Source organism: Oncorhynchus mykiss, chromosome 17 (genome assembly GCF_013265735.2).
Source record: "Oncorhynchus mykiss isolate Arlee chromosome 17, USDA_OmykA_1.1, whole genome shotgun sequence".
Classification (NCBI taxonomy): Eukaryota; Metazoa; Chordata; class Actinopteri; order Salmoniformes; family Salmonidae; genus Oncorhynchus; species Oncorhynchus mykiss.
The window spans coordinates 39,431,995-39,441,342 of NC_048581.1; the positions used below are offsets into that span (position 1 = coordinate 39,431,995).

The 9,348-nt window shown below is 41.4% G+C and overlaps 1 long non-coding RNA gene across 1 annotated transcript; it reads right to left on the reverse strand.

The window, feature by feature from the left end:
* Nucleotides 1-205: 205 nt before the first annotated feature.
* Nucleotides 206-3,830, reverse strand: LOC110493879. Its single transcript, XR_005036980.1, has 2 exons — nucleotides 1,683-3,830; nucleotides 206-933 (listed from the first exon to the last, which is right to left on the reverse strand). It is a non-coding gene; the product is annotated as an uncharacterized LOC110493879 (long non-coding RNA).
* Between the last annotated feature and the right edge of the window lie 5,518 nt (nucleotides 3,831-9,348).

The window sequence follows — 9,348 nt, forward strand, 5'->3', positions numbered from 1 at the left end:
ACATATGGGGACAACGTAAAAACCTGGCAACCCATAGTGGTCCCAGGTCGTACAATCAGCTTTAGTTGAAAACCAGTGCGTGAAAGTGTAAGCCGTTTGCGCCAGGCAAGGACAACCCGTCCCATGGAATAGCTGGACCAGTCATGCCCTGTTTCCGCCACCAGGTTTTTCCAAGACCACTCACAATATCCCCCTTTGGTTATGTACCAGTTCAAACTGGAATAAGTCCTGGCAGGTAGCCCCAGACTATTTCGCGCATTACCCAAAAGGCTCCAAGGCAGATAAGCGGTGGTGGTGGCATTGAAAGGCAAACACAAGGGATGCTCTTCAACTCCTGGGGGGTGCACTTAGTGACCCCCACCTCACGCCTAGAAACGGTATGGTCTTGTGGTAGATAAGAGGGGAAAAAAGGAGAGAGAGTTAGTTTCACCTGGCAGAGTAGAATTCAGTGTGTGAATCTGTAGTGGGTGCATCTGTTGGTCTATAAGCCATGTGAGTGTGCATACAGTGACTCCTCCTATGAGAAGAAAAATAACAAACAGGGGTCCGGAGATCCCCAAACGTTCCCAAGGAGTACGGTGTGACTTAGTCAGTGAATATGGGACTGAACCTCGCATTTTCCCTGACTAAGGAGGTGCAAGATTTGGGGCCGAATGTAGACCACTTAGGTCAGTTCTGACTTCCGTCAGTGTGCGGGAAGGGGTTGGAGCTGGTGTACAATGTGTGAGGTGGTGCCAAGGTGCGCCCAATTTACCTTTGACCTGGACTGAGTGTGAAGTAACCTTCTTCACTTCGTACTGACCAGTCATCTGGGTTCCAGCCACTTTCTCTTGTGGACCTTTACCCTTACCCAGTCTCCAACTTTTACCTTCAGTGGCACTGGTTCCTCCGGCAGTTCTCCCTCCTGGACCTTTCGAACCTGAGCAGAGAGAGCTGCAGAAAGTTTCGTCAGTTCTCACCAGATCAATTCGTTACACGGCACGGCGACCGCACAACCCCGCCCAAACTTTTGACTCGCCGGTCAAATTTAGAGCCGGTGGTCAGTATCACTCGGTCTCATGGAACGGTGAATCAGTGACATTAATCTGGAGAGATCAGGTTTAATTCCTTCACTCCTAGTCCAATTATTTAGCTTATTAACTGATGCTCCTAGTGGGATCCCAACTCCACTAGTCCCAGTCTTAAATATATGTCTTGATCAATTAACAAAACATTTCATCATCTCATTCATATTTCATTTCACTGAGTTATCGAATCCCTCACCGTAACACCTAGCCGATTGCCACATCGACTATTGCCAGACTATATGGATCCGATTAAAACAATGTATCACATTCCATCAAATTCTGTTATCAAATCCTTCACTGTAACACCTAGCCGATTTACATATCAACTATTGCCAGACTATATGGATTAGATTTTAAACAATATATCACATTCTGTCCTCCAATTCCTCACCGTTACACCTAGCCGATTTACATATAAACTATTGCCAGACTATTTGAATCAGATTTGAACAATATATTTACACAGATATCATTACGCAAATGCCTTTGGTTAGTGGATAATTTTTTTCATAAATTTAACGGCAATTCATACTCACGCACCCAGTACTCCTGATCATAATTTGGATATTGACTATGATATAATATGCAGATTTTGATTTAACAGGTTCTGCTTACCTTATAGTGTCGAGCTCTTTGATCAGTTTCCTGAGGCGAGTTGAATCCCCGATGGCTCCTGTAGACAGGTCGCCCGTCCTTCTAGAATCTGTCGTCAACTTGTCTTTTCTCTCATCAAGTCTATGGACCGAATTCATGGGTTTCAACCATCCTCTTGCTACCATTTTGTTGATGATTAGTTACATGAGAAACGAGACCAAGATGATACTCTGGACAAGGCGGATACGGTATAGTAAAGGCCGTTTATTCAAGCGTAATGATATCTGGCAAAACGTGCTGCACGGCCCCCATTCGTCCAGCTCTTAGGGAACTATCGGAAGAAGAAGAGGCCTAAAACATATTGTGCAGTTCATTTATACATTGAAATGACGTAGGTAGATTCTGGTAGTCCTGGCTTCTGGTAGGTTGCTTGTAGGTGATAGACAGTCCTCTCCAGCCTGGTGTCAGTATCCCATTGGTTCTCGACAGAGTTCTTTGTCTTTGGAGCCCATCCCAAAGGGTTTTGAGTGTGTGCGTGTATTTATGGGTTTCAGTGTGTATATTATCTTAGTCAGCCACCCTTGTGGGGGTTTCCAGTGTAGTTAGTATATAGAGAAACAGAGAGAGGGGGAAGGTATAACACAGAGTACAAGCCAAAATTGCATCGTTAGGCCACAGGCAGACAACAGTCAGTGAATGCGTTATTACATGTGTTAATATGTTATTACACAAGCCATATCAGTTACAATACAAACCATTCAAACCTTTTAGATAAACTCTCGTCTTTGGTGCGTACATTGTATGTTTTTAGCATTGAGCAATTCAGCTGTGCCCAGGCTGATGCTATCGCAAATATTATTTGGGATCCCGCAGGCTCTTACATAATTTAATTGCTCACTTTGCATAAGAAACATTGTGTTGACAGGGTTGCAAAGTAATAAACTTCTCCTATTAATAAAATGTAGGCTGAATATTGCACTGGATTAGACCCAAAGGTAATTTAGGTTATATTATAGAGTATATTTACATATTGGGTGATAGTGAATGATAGGGCTGTGTGTAAAATAGTTCATACCTGTAATCAAGAAGTCAATTGTTCACAATTGATTAGCGTGTTTTTTTTAGAGGTGCTAAATGTACTTATATAATTTTGACGATATTGACACAAAGGGATGTACTATTTTCATTCCTTTCAGAAAATAAACTTTGCACTGTTTCTTCAAATCTGTCAATAAGGATTGTAGCATCCAGCCAAATCATTCTAATATGTTACTTAAATTGAAACAGCAATGAACATAGTGCCAAATCATGTTGTTCCTATCCTGTATGAATCTGCTGGGAGCTAACCAACATTAGGCTCTAACTAGCAAATCAAACGGCTCTGGGATACGAATAATAATGTCAGCTAGGGAGACAGCCAGCTAACATTAGCTAGCTAGCTAACAGTACACTTTAGCTTAAGACATGTAGCTAACTAGCTAGGTAAACAATTAACCTAGCTAGGTAAACAACGTGTAAGATCACACACATCACGTAACCTTAGCTAATGAGCCAGTCAGCTAACGTTAGCTAGGTAAATAGCAATGAACATAGTGCCAAATCATGTCGTTACTACCCTGCATGAATCTACTGGGACTTATTTGGTGAAATTGTATTTTAAAGTACACATATTAGCTACTAATTACTCGTTTGTACATCTGTATATAAGTAGCTAATGAGGTCTTTATTTTGTATTATTAGCAATGTTTTAGGCCGTAATTAAGTATTTTCTTATTCAAAGTTCTGATTTAAAGACACACTATGGATGTTTAGATGCTAATTGTTTCTATAAAATGTTTACTTGATTGTTGAATACATTTCGTATCTCATGAAACATTTTCAGTTTCATGCAAGCATTGTATGCTGTTTCTCGTGAGTGTGGGGAGCTGTGCCCCTTTGCGTTTCATGTTACATAATACGCCATACAACCAGCATTCATATATATATATGAAAATATATTGAATATTGGCTGCATGGTGTATATGTGGGGAGGTGTGCTCCTTTCTGTCCAATGAGGTCAATTGATAAGCGTGTTTTTTTATAGGTGCTAAATGTTCTTACAGTTGAAGTCAGAAGTTTACAAACACTTAAAGTCATTAAAACTTGTTTTTCAACCACTCCACAAATTTCTTGCCAAAACCATAGTTCATTAATAAGTCGGTTAGGACATCTACTTTGTCCATGACACAAGTAATTTTTCCAACAATTGTTTACAGACAGATTATTTCACTTATAATTCACTGTATCACAATTCCAGTGCGTCAGAAGTTTACATACACTAAGTTGACTGTGTCTTTAAACAGCTTGGAAAATTCCAGAAAATGATGTCATGGCTATAGAAGCTTCTGATAGGCTAATTGACATCATTTGAGTCAATTGGAGCTGTACCTGTGGATGTATTTCAAGGCCTACTTTCAAACTCAGTGCCTCTTTGCTTAACATCATGGGAAAATCAAAAGAAATCAGCCAAGACCTCAGAAAAAACATTGTAGACCTCCACAAGTCTGTTTCATCCTTGGGAGCAATTTCAAAACGCCAGAAGGTACCACGTTCATCTGTACAAACAATAGTACGCAAGTATAAACACCATGGGACCACGCAGCTGCCATACTGCTCAAGAAGGAGACACGTTCTGTCTCCTAGAGATGAACGTACTTTGGTGCAAAAAGTGCAAATCAATCAATCCCAGAAAGACCTTGTGAAGGTGCTGGAGCAAACAGGTACACAATTATCTATATCCACAGTAAAACAAGTCCCATATCGACATAACCTGAAAGGCCGCACAGCAAGGAAGAAGCCACTGCTCCAAAACCACCATAAAAACGGCAGACTACGGTTTGCAACTGCACATGGGGACAAAGATCGTACTTTTTGGAGAAATGTCCTCTGGTCTGATGAAACAAAAATAGAACTGTTTGGCCATAATTACCATCATTATGTTTGTAGGAAAAGGGGGGAGTCTTGCAAGCCGAAGAACACCATCCCCAACCGTGAAGCACAGGGATGGCAGCATCATGTTGTGGGGGTGCTTTTCTGCAAGAGGGACTGGTGCACTTGCCAAAATAGATGGCATCATGAGGGAGGGAAATTATGTAGACATTTTGAAGCAACATCTCAAGACATCAGTCAGGAAGTTAAATATTGGTCGCAAATGGGTCTTCCAAATGGACAAGGACCCCAAGCGTACTTCCAAAGTTGTGGCAAAATGGCTTAAGGACAACAAAGTCAAGGTATTGGAGTGGCCATCACAAGGCCCTGACCTCTGAATTTTTGGGGGACAGAACTGAAAAAGCATGTGCGAGCAAGGAGGCCTACAAACCTGACTCAGTTACACCAGCTCTGTCAGGAGGAATGGGATAAAATTCACACAATTTATTGTGGGAAGCTTGTGAAAGGCTACCCGAAACATTTGACCCTAGTTAAACAATTTAAAGGAAATGCTACCAAATACTAATTGAGTGTATGTAAACTTCTGACCCACTGAGAATGTGATGAAAGAAAGAAAAGCTGAAATATATAATTTTCTACTATTATTCTGACATTTCTCATTCTTAAAATGAAGTGGTGACCTTAAACAGGGATTTTTTTTACCAGAGTTAAATGTCAGGAATTATGAAAAACTGAGTTTAAATGTATTTGGCTAAGGTGTATGTAAACTTCCGACTTCAACTGTATATCATTTTGAGAAGATTGACACAAAAGGATGTCCTATTTTCATTCCGTCCATAAAATAAACTTTGCACTGTTACTTTAAATCAGTCAATAAGCATTGTAGCATCCAGACAAATAATTCCAATCAATCATACATTGTAAAGTTAAGTAACCCTTACAATTCATTCCCTTCATGCCTGCAATTCTACACATTTTGACATGACTTATGCCATGTTCATATGAGTGAAAGTGACTAACAAAATGAATCGGGGCCCCGTGGAGGTCAGGGCCCCTGGGGACTTGCTCTGCGTGCCGGTCGGCAATTTGTCCATGATTACTTTTTTCAGATAGGCTGGCTAGACTAATTTACCTTTTTTCCACGAATAGAGTACCTTTTGAGTATTGTAATTTTTTCTATAATAACTATTTTTTTCACATAATTTTATCATTCTGTCATAAAGAGCATAACAAACATGTTTTCTCATCTCAACAGGTGTCACGCCCTGATCTGTTTTTCCTGTCTTTGTGATTGTCTCCATCCCCTCCAGGTGTCGCCCATCTTCCCCATTATCCCGTGTATTTATACCTGTGTTTTCTGTCTGTCTGTGCCAGTTCGTCTTGTTGTTCAAGTCAACTCTCAGTGCCTGCTTTTCCACAGTCTCTCTTTTTCTCGTGCTTCTGTTTTTGACCCTTGCCTGTCCTGACTCTTTTGCCTGCCTGCCGTCCTGTGCCTTTGCCCCTACTCTGTATTGCCTGCCACTGTTGTTACAATAAACATTGTTACTTCAGAATAAATTAAGCAAAATCCCACTGAAAAAACTGGTTGAATCAGTGTTTTTTCCACGTCATTTCAACAAAAAAATTCAATGTGATGATGTTGAAACAACGTGGAAAACTGATTGGATTTGGAAAATTTTGTATTTTTTTCAATAAACTTTTAACTTAAATCCAATAACATGGTGACATATTTTGTATATTTCACTTTGAATACATGCTAGTTAACAATTCAATCAAATGTAAATAAAAATAGACGTTGAACTGACGTCTGTGACCAGTGGGACACTTATAAAGTTGACAATTAAAGTTACAAGGTTGACCATAACAGGGTTGACGGTTTCATCTTAAATCAACCATAATTCCCCATGTGTGCAACAAGGAGGGGCAATTGAAGGCAAGCTTAACAAAAAAAATGTTAACTTGCTAAAACATTTCTAGCCTATCTATGCATGGGTAACAGCATTGACGTGTTATGCTCAACTCGCTCAGTTTTCCACAACAAAACACCAGAAAATGTCTAAAAGAGTTAAACCAGCTCACCTGTTTCTACAGAATAGTTTTACCATGTAAAAAATAGTGTTCAGTTCACATTACGGGATTGACCTTATACCTGAGGGACAATTATATTTTTTATCACTAATTACAAGTCTGTTGTAGCTCATATTTTTTACCAAGATGGCATAGCAGTTCAGACGTCTTTTGTCCTCGTCTTGTCGTGTCCTGTATATATATATATATTTACAACTTTTTTCACATACATTTTATTTTTATTTTCCATCAACTCATCTTCAAAACACTCTCCTGCAACCCGCCTCACCAATTTATATTTATAAAAAAGTATTATTTACCTCAAATCTGTAATCCTCCAAGAAGCTAGCCAGAAACTCCAAGAAGCTAGCCAGAAACTCCAAGAAGCTAGCCAGAAACTAGCCAGAAGCTAGCCCAGAAGCTAATCCAGAAGCTAATCAGAAGCTAGTTCAGAAGCTAGTTAGCTTCTTTACTAGCAAATCGTTAGTATTCAGCTAACCACGGTTTGTGGTCATCAGCTATCCTTTAGCTCGAAAATCTATCGCCAGTTTTGTACGGCGCAGCGCGGCTCGGATTTCAACTGCTCTCTGGACATTCATACCCGGATCTCACAGCTAGCTAGCTGCTATCCGTGTGACTATCGGCTTTCGTCGATTCCGGAGCAAACATCAATTATTCTGGAGCTAGCCAGCTCCGTCAATCACTCCTGAGTTTCATCAATCACTCCTGGTCTGCAGTCACCTATCCGGACCCGTTTTACTGTCTACGCGGAGCCCCACCGGGCCTTCACAACTGGACTGCCGACGTTATCTACCCGAAGGAGATCCGGCTGGCTCCTCCGTCGCGACGTTACCTGAACGCCCATCTGCGGCCTGCTAACCGTTAGCTGTCTTACCGGCTGCTATCTGAATAGACAATCGGACAATTTATTTATTTTTATTATTATTATGTTTTCTTCTTGGGCCTCTATAACTATATCTATTGTTCTTATTTTTGTTGTTGTTGTGTGATTTGGATTAATCCCCTCTACCACACGGAAGGAACCCCACTAATCTACTGACGGAACGCAAGAGGTGGCTAACAACAGACCTCCATCCTATGCTAGCTTGCTACCGATGGCCTGGCTAGCTGTCTAAATCGCTGTGACCCCCAACCAACCTCTCCACTCACTGGACCCTTTTGATCACTCGACTAAGCATGCCTCTCTTTAATGTCAATATGTCTTGTCCATTGCTGTTCTGGTTAGTGTTTATTGGCTTATTTCACTGTAGAGCCTCTAGTCCTGCTCACTATACCTTATCCAACCTATTAGTTCCACCACCCACACATGCAATGACATCTCCTGGTTTCAATGATGTTTCTAGAGACAATATCTCTCTCTTCATCACTCAATACCTAGGTTTACCTCCACTGTATTCACATCCTACCATACCTTTGTCTGTACATTATACCTTGATGCTATTTTATCGCCCCCAGAAACCTCCTTTTACTCTCTGTTCCAGACGTTCTAGACGACCAATTCTTATTGCTTTTAGCCACACCCTTATTCTACTCCTCCTATGTTCCTCTGGCGATGTAGAGGTGAATCCAGGCCCTGCAGTGCCTAGCTCCACTCCTATACCTTGGTTAGCCTTGGTTTCATGCATGTTAAAATTAGAAGCCTCCTCCCTAAGTTTGTTCTATTCACTGCTTTAGCACACTCTGCCAACCCGGATGTTCTAGCTGTGTCTGAATCCTGGCTTAGGAAGAGCACCAAAAATTCAGAAATTTTAATTCCAAACTACAACATTTTTAGACAAGATAGAACTGCCAAAGGGGGCGGTGTTGCAATCTACTGCAAAGATAGCCTGCAGAGTTCTGTCCTACTATCCAGGTCTGTACCCAAACAATTTGAACTTCTACTTTTAAAAATCCACCTCTCTAAAAACAAGTCTCTCACCGTTGCCGCCTGCTATAGACCACCCTCTGCCCCCAGCTGTGCTCTGGACACCATATGTGAACTGATTGCCCCCCATCTATCTTCAGAGCTCGTGCTGCTAGGCGACCTAAACTGGAACATGCTTAACACCCCAGCCATCCTACAATCTAAACTTGATGCCCTCAATCTCATACAAATATCAATGAACCTACCAGGTACCTCCCCAAAGCCTTAAACACGGGCACCCTCATAGATATCATCCTAACCAACTTCCCCTCTAAATACACCTCTGCTGTCTTCAACCAAGATCTCAGCGATCACTGCCTCATTGCCTGCATCCGTAATGGGTCAGCGGTCAAACGACCTCCACTCATCACTGTAAAACACTCCCTGAAACACTTCAGCGAGCAGGCCTTTCTAATCGACCTGACAGGGGTGTCCTGGAAGGATATTGATCTCATCCCGTCAGTAGAGGATGCCTGGATATTTTTTTTAAATGCCTTCCTAACCATCTTAAATAAACATGCCCCATTCAAGAAATTTAGAACCAGGAACAGATATAGCCCTTGGTTCTCCCCAGACCTGACTGCCCTTACCCAACACAAAAACATCCTATGGCGTTCTGCATTAGCATCGAACAGCCCCCGTGATATGCAGCTGTTCAGGGAAGCTAGAAACCATTATACACAGGCAGTTAGAAAAGCCAAAGCTAGCTTTTTCAAGCAGAAATTTGCTTCCTGCAACACTAACTCAAAAAAGTTCTGGGACACTGTA